Source organism: Xenopus tropicalis, chromosome 6 (assembly GCF_000004195.4).
Source record: "Xenopus tropicalis strain Nigerian chromosome 6, UCB_Xtro_10.0, whole genome shotgun sequence".
Lineage (NCBI taxonomy): Eukaryota > Metazoa > Chordata > Amphibia > Anura > Pipidae > Xenopus > Xenopus tropicalis.
Window position 1 is genome coordinate 121,068,699 of NC_030682.2, and position 18,478 is coordinate 121,087,176.

Genomic DNA, 18,478 nt, shown 5'->3' on the forward strand with positions numbered 1-18,478 from the left:
TATTTTGTGCGATGTATGTCTTCCCATCAGTGATTTACAATTCTACAAGTGGGAAAGAAATTATGAATGTTTTGTCAACCGCAGTAGAGCAGTTTTATTCCGGGCGTAAAAATGTCCCATGTGCCAGGCCCTAAGGCTAAGGGCACACAGGGCGTATGGTCCACTTCTCCGGAGGAGCTTAGGAGATATTAACATTACAGGGTCAATATTTCCCCTCATTGTTGACAGTTGAACCAGCATAAAAGCAATTAAACAGATAAAGGATACTGTATACTACAATCATGCCCACTGTACCTACTGAACTCACTTCTTGCCTGGTAGAAGGTAAAATAAAATACAAATCAGATTCACCCCTAGGGAAAAGAGCCTTCCTATATGCAAACCCTTCTTATAAATACGTGATTCCCCTTCTGTTCAGTTACTGCTGAGCTTAATGTACAGAAATATTACTTTTTTAACTGTTGTGTGTTATCTGGAGGTCTTACAAGGTACTATTGTTTTAGTGGAAGCCAATAAAAAATGCCTTATCTGTTCATCAAAATCCAAGAAATACGCATTCCTATAAGGTATATCCTTAGAGAATAGAATACAGTATTGTTAGAGTGAAATCACTGCAATAAAAATAATGGTGTTACAGTTAAAAGGTTTTTTTATGAGCACTTTTGTGCCAAGGACCCCAGGCCGCTCTATAAGTATGTTGAAACAACATTGCACAGCTGAGCATTGTGTGGAAAATATAGCACTTAGGCTTAATATTTAACTTGCCAAATGAATGCAAAGTTTACTTTTCTGTGCAGTTTTCAGTGCTGAGAATGGGGAGGATTCCCAATAAAACATGCAGATGGAAGGCTCATTTTTACCCACTCTGAAAATGTCAAGAAACAATCTGTGCTGAATACATTGAGTACTCGGGGCATAGGGGCTGTAGGGCTCATTTACCATAGCTACAGGAGCAAGAGCTACAGCACTAAGGGTGCAGCATTCCACCTTCTTCCTAGTAAGCACTATGTCAACATTTCTTTATATATATTATTCCTGATTATTGCACATGTGGAGCGCAGCAAATAAACCTTTCTGTTCTTAGCATCTATGGTTGGATTTTACTGCACATGTACACAGCACACAGCAACCACAATGGATCCCTGGGAGAGTTAGGAAGATGGCGGCACAATGCTCACTAACTTGGCCTGTTGTGTTTTTTCAGCACAGAGGATTTATGAGGAGTTGTGCCACAGCGATTGCTTTAGATGGGTGAATAAGGACACAATTGCACTTTGACTTAGTTGCAAGTTGAATCTATTATTTTTAGAGAGGGGGTTGTGTAACTTCTGGAGCATGCGTTTAAAATGGCATTTGCATTCAATCACTGGGCACACAACCGGTGCTCCTATTAATGCAACCCACTGCGGGAACATGGTGCTACTGCCAGGTCCAGGGTGCTGGTGGTTCTAAGGATTCCCAGCATCTAGAGGTGCAGTTGCTCACCTTTCTTCAGAAGAGACAGGATGGTGGCATAGGCAACCATGTGAAAGTGCAGTTTGGACCTTAATGAATTCCTTTCATACGCACTAGGCATTGCTATTTTTGAGCATCAGCACTTGTTGGTGCAATTATAAAGGATGCCTTGTGACTTTCCTTCTCCTTTAATAAGTAGAAAGTATGTACCAAAATATTGGCACTACTATCCCTGATTTAGCCTTATGTGCTAAACATGTGTAGCCTCTAATTCACATAGTGAGCGGGTGGAGTATAAATGTGCCTCCTAAAGCAGTTTCCATTATGTCTCTGGTGAGGTTGTCCTTAAAGGAATACTGTCATGGGAAAACATGTTTTTTTTCAAAATGCACCAGTTAATAGAGTTTCTCCAGCAGAATCCTGCTTTGAAATTTGTTGGTTCAAGAATAAAATTTTAAATGTCAGAGTGAATTATTTGCTGTGTAAACAGTGTAATTTAGAAATAAAAAGTATAGCATAAAAATCATGACAGAATCCCTTTAAGCAGCAGCAAAATAGAGACCAGAACAGCATTGTTAGCAGGCCTCTTGTGCTCTTTACAAAACCCAAAGAAAGCAGCTTGGCTGGCACCAGCCTTTATGGGTGACTAGTAAGGTGCCTGTCATTGGATAAAGTGGATTGAAAAGTCTGTAGCCTAAGGGCTCTGGTACACGGGGAGATTAGTCGCCCGCGGCAAAACTCCCTGCTCGCGGGCGACTAATCTCCCCGAGTTGCCTTCCCTCTGCCATCCCACCGGCGAACATGTAAGTCGCCGGCGGGATGGCAGACGCGGCGGCGCGATTTCACGCAAATCGCCGAAAAAGACTCGCGAGGCTTTTTCGGCGATTTCCCGAAATCGCCTCGCCGCGTCTGCCATCCCGCCGGCGACTTACATGTTCGCCGGTGGGATGGCAGAGGGAAGGCAACTCGGGGAGATTAGTCGCCCGCGAGCAGGGAGTTTTGCCGCGGGCGACTAATCTCCCCGTGTACCAGAGCCCTAAAGGTGATAAATAGATTAACATGATTTACTGTTAACTGATTTACTGTTACTGTTAACGAAGGTGTTAAAGTGCCGTTACCCATAGAAAGCAATCAGATTTTTACTTTTTTTCTCTGTTGTAGTAGGAAGGTGAAACCTCCATGCTAGGTGTTGTGGGTAACTGCACCGGTGTACTTAACACCGAGGTTACTAGTGTATTTTAGGAAAAATCCCATGACCTAAAGAAAAATCCAGTATCACACCAATCAGTTGCAATGGTGCAAAAGTTGTTTTATTTAGCTCATATACACATGCACAAAGGGCAATGTTTCAAGCCTGGTTTGATGGCTCTGACATTAAAATAGTATTGTTTACCTACTGATCCCAGCACATAACTTCAAAGTAAAGAACATATATACCTTCTGTTAATATTTTACCCTGAAATATTCAAAATTCAAATGAAATCAATAATGTGGGAGCCAGATGCCATTGATCAGTGTATGTTAAACAGTCAGAGATTCATAGTCTTCCCTTATGATTGTCATTTTGTTGAATGTCCAAGCATTATTTATAGCCAGACTGCTGCATGTAATAAATGAGTGTGTGGGGACTTGCACTTATTCACTAACAATATGGCTTTATGTCCGCTTCATGCACAGACACCTGGCTCCAATGAATAGATCTGTATGTGCAGAGTTAGACAAATGGCCAATATTCCCCCCACATACTGACTGCACTCTATTGTTATTTGTAACGCTGACTTTGTGTTCCTCATCCTTAGTTAAACATCTGGCATAGAATATCGTAATATGCTCACATTATTTTTATTATGCTATTAAAGGGGAAATTGTCCCTGCTATGAACATGATTACAAATTGTAGTGGATGTTTCGTAGTTCTTTTTCACAAAGAGATAATCTTTCTAAAAGTTTTTGACATGTAAATGATCTATTAGGGCTGTGGTACATGAGGTGTATCCTCAGCATTCTTTAGCCTGAGAAGCTCCTGAATCAAGCATGTCCTTTAAAGGAGAATGCAAGTCAAAATTTAAAAAGCATACTGCCCAATAGTCCTCCTATTGTTTAGTAAAAACGCCACACTTTTGGCTCACCTAATCAAATATTTACTCACACTTACTTCACATTTTATAGAACCAGCAGCCATCTCTAAAAAGGTATTCTCCCTTCCTTTCCCTCCTTGCTTCATACTGCACATGTGTTTCATTCCCTCCCCCCCTCCCCTCTGCCAGATCCGCTTCTGATTGGCTGGTGGGTATGTGTAGCTCAGAACAGGAGACAGGATCAAGTTACACACATGCTCAGAGAATAGGAAGGCTGCCGCTGGCACCTACAGGAAGGGGAGAGAGATTTCAGTGATGTCACTGTAGTCTTCACACTGCTGTAGGCTGCCAGCACCATATCTCAGAGAAGCAAGCAGGGATCTGGGAATTTAGATATGCAGTAAGTACTTAAAAAAGAATGCCTTTAGACTTACTTTTAATTTATATTAACCTTTCATTGTCCTTTAACTAAATGAGATTTGCCTGTCACTAGCAGTGAAAGGCGGATTTGGCCAGAGAACATGCATTTGGTCTGAAGCCAGCTAAAAATCCCAACAGAGAATAGGAATCTTGTAACTATACTAGCTAGGTTAGATGTATGCGTTATTCCATTAGATCTGCTGATACTTTGCCTTGAATGATACATGTGGCAAATTGCAGGACCACATTCTAGTAAAGGAGATGGCCCCTGGTAATACAGAAAGGCTGGTGTCCCATCTGTTGGAGGACAGTTTCTGAGAGTTGCATTTCAGTACAGTATTGTTACCCAATAGAATTCCCTGTGATAATAGGGGACAAGAGTAAACGCACTGGTCAGAATCATACCCTAGACGTAGTGCAACAATTTGCCATCTGTGTTTTGTGTGCCACCATGTTGTTTTCATATACATTTGAATAATAATACTAGCAATCATGTGAACATGCAATATTGCAGTTAGTTGTCCTATAAATAATATACTGTAAGGCACAGCAGCCCACACTGACACCAGGCTTTGCTGGCATTGAGGGCAGGAAGCCGGTGGTGTGGAGAGAGGCAAGAGTAAGGTAAGGTACCATGAAGTAGGCAAAGCAGTGCTCAGACAGGCTGAGATCAGGGTAGGTGGAACTGGATTGAAATCAAGAGTCAGACCAAAGTCAGATCAGGCAGCAATCAAGAAGCCAATTTAGGCGTGACCAGATAAAAACTAGGGATGCACCAAATCCAGGATTTGGTTCAGGATTCATGATTATGCCTTTTTCCAGCAGGATTTGGATTCATGTGACTTTTTGTCGTCATATAAACACGTAAGTTAAAATTTCTTAACGACACACACAGCACGTAGTTCTCTTTAATCCTTCCATTGCCTCATTTGCATCATTTGTAAATTAGGATTTGGTTCAGTATTCATCCGAATCTGTTACAAAGGATTCGGGGTTCAGCTGAATCTCAAAAGAGTGGATTCAGTGCATCCCTAATAAAAACCACCTTGATAACCAAGCGAAGATTAGTCCATCTAGAGTCTCTAAATAGACATCTTGCATGGGACATCTCCGTTAAAATATGGACTGCTTTATAATGTCTAATGTTGGTTGTCAGCACTCGGAGATACTATGAATTCCTGTAAAATTTCTAAACATTTAGTTACTAATGTTTCTCCAGATTAATAAAATCAGGGCTAAACTCCGTGGGAGATTCTGATCAGATTTTGTGGGTCAGATTTTATCTGCTCTTGTTATGCAACACCATGCAACAGCATGAAATTTTGTAGGATCCTACAAAATCTGCTCTCCATAGTCTGTAATGTAAAGTCAGATTAAATAAAGTTGGATGGTGAATTTTCTTCCTGCATTTACATCCGACAGTCAATGTATTTCAATGACAAAATAAATCTGTCAGACACGATCAGATTTTATCTTGTGTTGTGTCTGATGGCAAATCTTTCATGTAGTTTGCATGTCAATTTTGTATCAGTTCCATTATAATTTAACCCACGCAACTACATCTGACTTGTAGGATGTACTTTGATGATCCGACACTGTCCCACAAAGCCTCCCATGGAGTTTAGCCCTTAGGGCAGGGGCACAGGGGGGGATTAGTCGTCCCCAGTTAAATCTCGGCTACCACCGGTAACTAATCTCCCCGAAATGCCTTTCCACCAGCAATAAAGTCAATGGCCAATGGAAAGGCACACATGTTGCTTAATTTTCTAAAGTTATTTGGAAAATGAAGCAATGTGTGTGCCTCCCTAACAGTGATTCACATTATTGCTGGTGGGAAGGCATTTCAGTAGGACTAAGCACCCCATGTGCCCCTGCCCTAAGAAAAATAAGTCAATTTACTGATGTGCTTGGTACAGTTGCTGGATTACAGTTTCTCTTCTGATAAGATGCACATTGTGTTGGGGGATTTTCGTGCAGAGCATCAGGCCAGGAAGGGAGTGCTTCCAAATATTGTGCAAATGTGTTTTTCTTGCCCCCAAGCCCAACCTTCATTTCACAACTGAACACAGAAGTTGTTTTCATTTCCAGGCCTTTTCTGGGATGCACATGACACAGCCGTTGCAAGCTTCAGGAAGATCTTGGCAGCACCACAAAGGCTAACATACACCCTTTCCCTAAGAATACTATATTGTTTGAAGCAGAATAATGAAGAGCTCTGTTTTGTAGTTAGGAATAAACCTGGAAGCTCAATGGAGATTACAAGCATGTTTAGCCTTGACTTGAATGTGTTTCACCATTAAAAGAGGTCTAGTCAAGGCCTATAGAGTGGAAGTCAGGACATAGAAGGAAGCTCAGTACTGAAGTCCAGAGTGTCAACAACTGTAAAAATCAGCAGTCAAAGAATTATAGTGCGAACAAGAACTCTCCAAAAAGTCGGGCCTTGACCCCTGCTCTGGGGTGTGTGTTTACATTTAATTTCATGCTGGTGAGTGCAGCAGTGTCATGATGCCAGTGTGCTGATGCCGACTCATGTTTGTCCTGCCACTAAACATGATGGAGGGAGGCCCATGCAAGTATTAAATAGTAACTGTCAATTATTAATTCTGCATAGGCAGTTAAAGAAAAACTAAACCCTAAATAAGAATATGCAAAGCTAAGCTTAGGGGTCCTCGTAAATTATCAAGGTTGGCCTGTAAAATAAGCTGATGCTTCAGGGCTGATTAATAAAACCTGATGCTAATTGCAGTGGTTTCTGAGCTGCCATGTAGTAATTATCTGTATTAAATACTAATCAGTTTATATTGTGACATTTATATTCTATATATACAGTTATTGTGAGTGGGTCCCTAAGCTCAGGTAAGTGACAGCAGCACAGAGCATGTGCAGGGAATCAGCAGAAAAGTAGATGGGGGGGTTACTGGGGGCAACTTTGGGGGCACAGATCTTCCCTGCTAAAGGGCTTTGGTTGCCTCAGGCTGGGACAGAAGCCCAAATCATAATGCACAACATTTCTAGCCTGCTTCTTTAGTTCTCCTTTAACATCCTGATGTACACAGAATGAGAGCAGCAGTTTGTATGAATGCCCCAAGCAGCTTGGGGATCTGAATTTATATTACTGTTAATGCAGACAAACCAAAAGAAAGAGTAATGGCTCAAAGCATTCAGAGAAGAGACAAGCTAGCTTATTCTTTCCCTGACCTTGCTAAGATCTTTGAGTTTAGTACAGCCATTTTGTCTAAATATATTTCAATATTACATTTTAGGAGGAGAGAACACTGTATGACTTTTATCTAATGGCAGAAAAACATAAGCCTAATAAAACAGACCATCTTCAGCAAGGTCAAATAAAGGCTGCTTTCATCACTAGCAATACAGCTGATTGAACCTGATCCTTTCAAATATACCAATTTCATTCTAAGGATTAAATTAGCGTGTCTAAAAAGCCTGGGAATGCGAATTCATGGGGACAAAGCAAAATCAAAGGAATGCTGGGCAAATTATTGTGTTATGTATTAAAGGAAAATTACATCAGTAACATAAAAGCTTTAGTGGATATTTGGTTCCAAAGGTGCAATAAGCACACAATTATAGAAAGTCAGGATAAGGACAGTGCTACTCTACAGAGAGTGCCAGTTCTGCTAGTTCTGTATCTCAACTGCTGAGGCTCTGTGAGAACCAAAATAACAGAGTGATACAGTAGCTGAGGTTCACCCAAGTTTAACCTTAGAGAAATCAAATGTATACTGATAAAGAGGAATCTGAGGTTAGCAAGGGCAGAATAGGAACCAGTAAGAGACCAACATTTCTACAGGCAAGTACAGGAAATAGGCTCAGCATCGTACAGGAACAGAGCCTGGACTCGGTATCCTGGGGATGACATTTTAAAGAATGTCTATTTTTGGTACTATAGTTGGCCAGATTTCTAGGTCCATATCAAAAAGTTTTGGAAGTGCACAGCAACCTTGCCATTTAAGATGCTACACCACACATTTTTGCTGCCTCAGTCTTGGCTCCCAACAGTTACAATATACTGATCATGAGACTATTAGTTAAACCCCCAGCACTTGTCTTATACACCAAGGCATCCAGAATGTCCGCCATTTCAAACAAGCCACACCTGCCCATCACAAAATCAGGACTATTAGTGGGCATGTAGGCCCCTACAGGCATGCTGAAGCAGTTCCAGATCCCTTTCTAATATTCAGCTAAGGCCCTGTTATCTGGGTGCTTTTTCTACATTTCAGGTTACATACACCAGGCCACTGACTTATCTCCAAATGGAGCAATAATTAAGGTAAGGAGAAAATGAATGGTAGCTTTTTTGGTCACCTGATTTTTTTTTTTTTTTTCAAATATTTGTGATCTGGTTTCATCTAAAAGATGAAATATAAAGAATTTGGTTTTAAACAAAGTATATACACTGGCAAAATGTTGGATTTTCTGTATCTTAAAGAGGTAACTGTAGGATCTGTGTGCAGTTTGGTATAATTATTTTTGGAAGTTTATTTGTTTTAGTTTGTTGCTTTCTTTCCAGATATAGGACAGTTCTGTCACTGATGCATAGGCCTGATGCTAAAGCTTCTTGGTGGACCCTAATCACTAGATAAATGGCACTAATTATTCTTGGTGGTCCCTGATCAGCACCTGCTATAAAAACTGATACCTAATATTCTTGACAGTACCTGATGCAACCATGCTTACTAAATCTTATTGACAGGCCCTGATCAGCAGACGTGCAATCATCCCAACATAGGTAGAGGGTGACCTTTTTGTTTGGGGAGGCTAAATATGGGCCATACATAGACTGACCTACAGCTAATGTGAGACTTCCCAACTACCTCTTGCCGTTCCCACTGACTCCCAGGGATACTGTGCAAAAGTGCGGGTGGGGGTGCTTTTTTTAACCCTAAAATGCTTAGGATGTAAAAGCATTCATACGTGCACTTCTGTTAGGGGTTCTCTATACATTTGTGTTTGTGATCTGTTAGCTTCAAGGAGTAATTCACCTTTAAATTAACTTTTAGATATTCTGAGAAGTTGGTCCTCTTTTATTTTTAATGGTTTTTCGGTTATTTAGCTTATTGTTCAGCAGCTCTCCATTTGGTATTTCAGCAGATATCTGGTTGCTAGGGTCTTATTTATCAGGTAGTGGTTTAAACAAGAGATGGGAATATGAATAGTTAAGGGGCCTGCATGGAAAAATAGAACTGTAGCTTCACAGAGCAATACTTTTTGGTCAGTGACCCTCATTTGAAAGCTGGAAAGAGGCAGAAGCAAAAGGCAAATTATTCAAAAACTATAAAACAATTAACTAGGAAGACCAACTGCAAAGTTGCTAGGAATAGGCCATTCTATAACATACTACAAGTTAACTTAAAAGTGAACCTCACCTTTAGATGTGTTTAAGTTAGCTTTATAGAGAGAGAGGCAGCTGGTACTGACATCCCATGCACTTTATATGCAGTGAGATGCAGTCTTTATATACAAAACCAGCACATTATATGCAGTGAGACGCAGTCTTTATGTACAAAACCAGCACATTATATGCAGTGAGACGCAGTCTTTATATACAAAACCAGCATATTATATGTAGTGAGACGCAGTCTTTATATACAAAACCAGCACATTATATGCAGTGAGACGCAGTCTTTATATACAAAACCAGCACATTATATGCAGTGAGACGCAGTCTTTATATACAAAACCAGCACATTATATGCCTTGAGGAGCAGTCTTTATATACAAAACCAGCACATTATATGCAGTGAGTCACAGTCTTTATATACAAAACCAGCACATTATATGCCATGAGGAGCAGTCTTTATATACAAAACCAGCACATTATATGCAGTGAGACGCAGTCTTTATATACAAAACCAGCACATTATATGCAGTGAGACGCAGTATTTATATACAAAACCAGAACATTATATGCAGAGAGACGCAGTCTTTATATACAAAACCAGCACATTATATGCCATGAGGAGCAGACGTGCAATCATCCCAACAAAATCTTATTGGTGGGCCCAGATCAGCAGACGTGCAATCATCCCAACAAAATCTTATTGGTGGGCCCTGATCAGCAGATGTGCAATCATCAAAACTAAATCTTATTGGTGGGTCTAGATCAGCAGACATGCAAGTATACCAACTAAATCTTCTTGGTAGGCCTTGATCAGCAGACACACAAACACTATACTTTTTCTTGGTGCACCCTAATAAGCAGACCTACAAACATACCAAATATTTCTGAGGACCCAATCAGCAGATCTGCAAATTTCCCTAAAACAGCATCTTTTCTTTTCTCCAGAGGACCCTCACATGCACAGCATTCCCTTTCTAGAAGCCTCCAGTGCCACTGGAAATTCACTAGCAGAGTGCCATTAACTGCTAAGGGGGCTTCCACACCCAATAAAGCCTTCCCTATAGTTCTCTGTCATGTCAAGCATACAGTGCATGAGCTTCTCTTGAGCTGTCTCACTACAGCTCCCGTAGTTTCCCACTAACCTACACCTGAACGCTCTAATTTCCCAGGGTCTTACCCCAAACACTGACTCCATGTCAGGGCATGAGGCTGCCCTTACTGACTAGCACAGCTAATGCTGACCTCTAAGATAAGCCTGGAACAGATCTTCTAACTTGCCTAGTTCTAGCAGGGTGCAGCCGCTACCTGGTCTGGCTCTTGTCTTTGATGTTATTAGGCCAAAGAGAAAGTTCCTGGCTCCTGCACTTCCTTATAGGCTTTTGTAGTAGAATAACCCTACAAGGCAACCTTAAGGGTTGGTGACACCTGCTGGCTAACTTCAATATTGCCTTTAACAAAATTTTAAACAAGGCTGATGCTACATGGGGCTGATTCTTGCCTTGCAGAACAAGGTAGACCGAGAATCAGTCCCTCCGTTGGCATCGGCCTCCTACCTTGCCTGCACCCTGAACCATTTTGTCGGCCTAGGTATAGGCACACATGGCAGATATCTGCAAATAATTGCAAGCGTTCACATTTCAGAGTGGATATCCGACATGTCTGTCAGCACCTGGGTTGACACAATTGTTCAGGGTGCAGGCAAGGTAGGAGGCTGATGCCACAGGGCTGATTCTCACAGGCATCAGTCTAAAAATGTATTTCACGGGGGACGGAGCCAACTGGCATCCAGTATGGACGCATGAGAACGGAGCTCTCTGAGACAGAGCCCCTAAAGCACAGGGAAAAGAGCTAAAGAACGAGTCTACAGGACCCCGCTAGATCGCTAAATCACCACCGATCACCATGGGTCCCAAACAACAAAATAAAAAATCACCGCAACAGGTGACAGCTTACTTCACTCCTCAGACGAACTCACAGCAGCCAGACGCCATCTTGGATTCACAAACGCAGCCATCAGAAGCTAGCACTCCGGTGATCCCATATACATCCCCGGTAGAAGATCTTAAGCATATGATCCTGGACCTGAAAAACACGTTACAAGCTGATAATAAGCAACTGGCTAATGATATACGAAGGGAGATACAAGAAATAGGGGACCACACGGCCCATGTGGAAACCAAGATGGCAGAATATGCAGTGGCCCATAATGACCTAGCAGATTCATATACCCGCCTTGAAACAGAAGTGGAAAAGCTAAGTGACAAAGTAGCAGACCTGGAAGACCGTTCCAGACGGAACAACCTCAAGCTAAGAGGGGTCCCGGGATCTGTACAGCCACAAGAATTGGAGGCCTATCTAAAAGGCCTACTAGAAACAGTACTTCCAGACGCACCCCGAATAGACTTAACAATCAACTGAATACATCGTATCCCAAAGCCTAGAGCAGCACCAGAATCGGCGCCAAGGGATGTCTTAACCAAAATTCACTTCTTCAGAACTAAAGAGAAACGTCTACAAGCAGCAAGGAAAAAAGAAAACTGGCTGGCAAAATACACAGACTTGCAAATATACACGGATTTGTCACAAGCTACACTCTCTAGAAGACGGGCCTTTATGGAAATAACAGCGAAACTCAGAGAAAAGAAGATCCCATATCGATGGGGTTTCCCAGTAAAACTAATAATCATCAAGAACGGAACACTGATAGTGATGGGTACGCCTGAGAAAGCTTACAAAGTAATGCAGAAATGGAACTTGGATCATAACAAAACGCACCCCACCAAATACGCCATCGCCAAGGAAACTAACCAGAGAATGGCAAGTGGAGTAGTGGCGTGAGTATACCTAAACACTGAAGTAAAAGACTTTATTCCCATACTTAAATCAGAATACTTAAAACAGAATCGACAAGGGCTCCAAAATACTCAGAACACTCCGGCAGACTATACATTAGTCTCTCCCCCCCCAGTCCATAAGCTGAGAAGCTTTGGGACAATAATAAGGCGCAGACTCGCCATCTATGCTACTGCGCCACAAGGCAGTAAATACAAAACAAAGTACTATCTTACAAGCACCTCGGTAACTGTCTTGATAACAATAACTGTCAATATACCATTGTCATAATGTTTTTGAAGTTATATATTAATATTTATGTTATATGTTTGCCTTTAGTTAACAGACACCAGGTCTTTGTCAAAAATATGTATGATTATAATGTATGCTTACAGTTAATACGTATTGCTAAGCAGGAAAAAAATGTAACATCATAGTATGCTTTTACTCATTAAATGCCAGAGGGCTAAATACACCTCAAAAACGAAACTTAGCACTTCATGAGGCATATAAAGCAAAAGCAGATGTACTGTTTTATCAGGAGACACACTTCAAAAGGGCAAACCACCCTAACTTTCTGAATAAACACTACTTGCATAATTTTCATGCTTACTCAAAAACCAAGTCAAAGGGGGTCTCTATCCTGATTAGTTCTAAATTAGCATTCAAACAACATCAGGTAATAGCAGACCCCCAAGGCAGGTATCTAATGGTAACTGGTATGTTAGACAACCAGCTATATACACTGATAAATATCTATGTACCAAATGATAACCAACTGCAATTTATATCCAGAACATTATCAGGTTTACTGGAATATAAAAAAGGTAGTTGTATTGTAGCAGGAGATTTTAACTGTATATTGGTATATTGGACCCCCAACTAGATGTGCAGAGAACCACTAACACTGCCACCACCAAACAGCAAGGGAAAATTACTAAAAAAACGAGAGACCTCTTTCATAAACTAGCATTAATAGATGTGTGGAGAGCCAAACACCCACAACATAAAGAGTATACCTAACATTCCCCTACACACAACATGTACTCCAGAATTGATTACATACTGACTGACAGACAAACAACAACAACAATAACTAAGGCATGGATAGGCCTGCAAACATGGTCAGATCATGCACCAGTAGGAATAGAAACTAACACAACAAAATTGAGAGAACATTTAGCACCATGGCGCTTAAATTACTCTTTAATAGCAAACCCAGAAACACAAAACCAAGTTAAAACAACAATAACAGAGTACTTTAAACACAACACATACCAGAACATGGACCCCCAAATAACATGGTTAGCACATAAAGCAACCTTAAGAGGGGAACTTATAACAAAAGCCAAAGGAATACGTAGACAACACAAAAAAAGACAAAAAAGTCTAGAACAGAAGATAAAACAAACAGAAATAGCCTACCACAATAAACCTACATGACAACTAAGAGAACAACTACAAACTGACAAAACGGAACTAACAAAGCTTTTACTAACCAAAACAGAGCATAGACTTAAACAACTAAAACAGTTCTACTATACCCACAACAACAAGGCGAACCGCCTCTTAGCATCCATGCTCAGAAACCAACAAGCCAGACATAGAATATCACATTTAACAAAAAACAATCACAAAATTACAGACCCATCCCAGATAGCTAATGAATTCGCTTCATACTACACGACCCTTTACAACTTAGAAAACCAACAAAATGAACCCAAACCAACCAAAACACAAATTAGAAATTATCTTAACTCCCTGCAACTCCCTCACCCTACCTCTTCACAAAAAGAACTTCTCAATGCCCCTATCACCCTAGAAGAATTGCTACAAGCAATTAAACTTCTGAAAGTGGGCAAAGCCCCAGGCCCAGACGGGTTCACAAATTTATATTACAAAATTTATAAAAACACACTAGCGCCACATCTACTTAAAATCTTCCAAAACATCATGGATACAGGCAAAATAAACTCAGAATTCCTTCCTAGGATTTATCATGGCCCGTCAGGCACCGGACAACACTAGGAAATTGCATAACCTACTTAATGTAATTAAACGCCATAATCACCCACCTCTAATACTCTCTCTTGACGCAGAAAAAGCGGTTGACAGGATCCACTGGGACTATATGGCAAACACACTGTATAAATTTCAACTTGGTAACACTTTTATCACTATCACCTCTCATATTAGCACTAATGGTGGAACCCCTAGCATGCAAAATCAGACAAAATCATAGGTATCCCAACCCGGGAGGGACAGCAAACAATAGGTCTATTCGCAGATGATATCATAATGACCCTCACAGAACCACCTTCATCAGTACCTAATCTATTGCTAGAACTGAAAGACTTTTACCAAATATCAAGGTACAAAATCAATCCAGGTAAAACACAGGCCTTACCAATCAACCTTACACCCCAATCCTACCAAACACTGCAACAAACATACCAATTTGAATGGAAAGAAAAATCCATTACCTACCTGGGAATCAATATACCGAAAGACCCAGAACTACTGTTTAGCTTAAACTACTCACCACTACAAAAGAAGCTTCAAACAGACTAACAAAACTGTAAATAAATACTGTTAAAGTGAAATGCAGATACACAATAAATGCGATAACAATGTTAACTGTAATAGAAAACTGATAACAAATGTAATAATGATGTTGTATTGAATAATAAAAGAAGTTATAAAAAAAAAAAAAAATTATTTCACCACCTTACAAGTGCACACCTTTTTTCTTGTAGTGTATCATGTAGCGATAGGTTGTGGGGGTTTTCTCTTGATGGTTAAAGAGAATAACTTGGCCATTTAACTTAGGCTTTATTTTTTTAACCTTATTTTTTTTAACATACAGTTTATCCTGTTAATAGCAGTCCAACTGAATCCACCACACCACATAGCATGTCTTCTTTGGTACACACAAATCATTCTTTTTTTTTTTTGTCTGCCTTATTAAGTTCAACTGCCAGAGGCCCACCATATCTTTGCACTGGGTCCATTAGTACTTTAAAGTGTATAATATTCCTAATGTAATTGAATTACTCCTATTGTTACAAAATTAAGGTGCCCATATGAGGGAAGATACTGGCTGCCAGCAATTTATTGCCCTGTGCTTGATCCAAAATTATTCCCCCTCCACTTTCAATATCTAATGGAGTTCATATTGCTTGAGCAGGCTAGAAATTCCTACCAGCTTGAGGACACATTGACATGTGCATTCCATGGTTGGCATTTCTGTCTTGTCCCTCCCACCAATAATGTTCAATCACTAAGCCACGGGCTGAAACATATGAATATTTCAATCTTTGCTTATTCAGAATAGGCATTTTTAGTAACATTTGGGCACACATACCTAATTGAATGTATCGGGCATTATGTGTGCTTCAAGTATGAGAAACCTCAGGCAGATCTGCTTTGTTTAACCACCTTGATCCAGAGCAGGACCCATCTGAAGGGTATACACACATCACCACTTAAATACCATGGTACGTGCTTTTTACCCCATTTTTCATGCTACAATTTATGCCTGATTTATTTCTTATTGACTTGGTTATACAAGGTTTGAAGTTGCTTATAACAATGGGGCCATTTTTGAAGTATATCTGGCATAAAGATATATAATAAATAATATAGACATATATTGTCTCCAAGGTTGCAATGCCTGGCATTAATTCACATATGAGAGCAGCAACAGAGATCCATAAAAATGCTATTTAACACTAATTTATTCACCAATTTTGGGCATTAAACATTTACACACTTTTATAAATAAACTTCAACCAGATGAATAACATTGTGGTATCTAGCTGTCATGGAACAAGGGGGCATCCACATTTTTTGTTTATAGCCACATTACGACCTTGCTTTGTGTCTATTTGGTGCTGGGGGATTCCGCAGTGTATCACATCAGAGGAACAGGTAGCTTTTGCTTTTCACAAGCTTTACTACAGTTGACTGGCCAGAACAAATTGAAGATTGGTTTATACGGGTTACAACTAACTAGATTTAGAACTACAATTACACCCCTCTGTACCCCGGGGAGCTTATAATCTAAAGTTGCTATTAGGGTCACTTTTATCAGGAACCAATGAAGCTGCCTGTATGTTTTTGGAGTGCTTGGGGAAACCAGAGTAATTGGAGGCAAATATTACATACTTTTCTTTTACTGCAATAAAGCACACTGCCTTTACAAAGGATTAGCAGTAACGGGGAGATATGTCAAAGGATATGGGGTGCTGGCAGCAGCATTGCCAATTACACCCTCAATTATCTCTTAAAGAACATGTCAACCCCCCAACCAAAAATTTTAGCAGAGAAAAGCCTCACAGCACTGTTTAAATACCTGCCACTCCTGTCCCTCAGAAGCAGACACTGAAGCTGCAGGGATCCCTTGGAGTTTCTCTCATTGCAGAGCTCAGTAACTCCCTCTCACCCCTCCCTTCAGAATCTCCTTGTCTGCCTGGCTTGGTGCACATGCCCAGTTCCAAGACGTTTTTATGAGCATGCTCAGTTGAGATGAATCTCTTCTCTACACAGCAGAGGATTGAACTCTAACCATGCCCACAGTCAATCCTTCAATGAGCCGATCGCATAGGCAGTTGCTATACCAACTCTGCCTTTGTAAACAAGAGTTCTCTTCTCCCTCTCTTGGAACAGTTATTCAGGCAGGAAAGTTTAACCTTTTCACCGCTGAATCTGATCTGCAGACATTTTATAACTGAGTCTTGCAAGCTTATACAGTGTTTGCTGAAATACTTGTACACTTCATTCCTGTTTAATTTTATTGTTGTTTAATGCCCTAACAGTTTCATTTTAAGGAAAAAGCTGTGTGTACAGCTTTGTTTCAAAAAGCAGAAGCTTGAAAAAAATAATCCTTGAAGAGGTCAGGCGCACGCTCTCAATGATGTCACTCGGCAAAATGGCCACCGGGTGACACGCAAAACGGGCAGAAAAGAATGAGGTGGTGCAGGCTGTAGGAGGAGATTGAGGGAGCGGCACTTATGCGGTTTAAATGGGGGTAAGGCGCCCTATCCATTAGAAATGAAATTAAAATTAGGGTTGACATCTCCTTTAAGACAGGGGATCCCCAACCTTTTATACCAGAGAGAGACACATTTAAATGCAAAAAGTGTTGGGGAGCAACACATGCACGAAAAAAGGTTCCTGGGAGTAGCAATAAGAGCTATAATTGGCTACTTAATAGCCTCTATGTAGACTGGCAGCTTACAGAAGGCTCTGGCATTATACTTGGTTTTTACCAACCAAAGCTTGCTTCCTAACCAGAAATTCAAAAACAAGCACCTGCTTTGAGGCCAGGGGAGTAACATCCAATGGGTAGGAGTGCAACATGTTGTCCCATAGCCACTGGTTGGGCAACACTGTCTTAAGATGACAGCACTCCAGTATAAAGGACCAGTCACTTTCTTTGGATCAGCCAATACTGACATCTACTGGTTACTCAGTGCTTTATATTTTACATGAATCCATCCATTTATTTACATAGAAAAAGTTATGCAACAGTTTACATTAATTTATAGGGGTCTTGCTGTAACTAACTAGAGTTAGATAACAAAAAGGGGTCATTTAATCCTAAAGCCTCAGCCTGAAGGCCAGCCAGGGTGAGATTTTGGCCTATGGTCAATTATGGCTGAATAACAGATGCCAAATTTTAGATGAGAAGACAGGAACACCGAGACTCCTTTTCTAAATAAAATGGTTTCTTCATTTATTGGAAATGATATGCCATATGGAAAAATTAGCCTTGTCCATTTTAAGCCTAGACATGAGTACTAAATCCTAGCCTATACAAGGTGCATGGCATATGTGCTCCACCTGTATTGTCAGGTTCAACTCCTTTTTGCACTGCTGATACTGCAACATTTTCACATACAGATATCGGTTATGCAGAAAGGCCCAAATTAAGTCCATTTTAATCAAATAATTAACATTGTTAAAAACTGTTTCCTTCTTCTCTGTCATAATAAAACAGTAATTGATGCCAACTAAGATATAATAAATCCTTATTGGAAGCAAAACAATCCTGTTGGGTTTATTTAATGTTTAAATGATTTTCAGAAGACTTAAGGTATGGTGACCCAAACTACAGAAAGATCCCTTATGTGGAAAACCCCATGTCCAGAGCATTCTGGATAACAGGTCTCCTACAGCATCTGTAATATCATGATCCTCAGACACCCACACAGCTCTACTGCTGCACAGCCAATAGTTGCTCTACACTAGCCCAGCAGGTATTGTGCATGGTGATGTTGGAACTTAAGGCAAGCAGCCACCCACAAGACTGCATTTAGCTCTTGTGC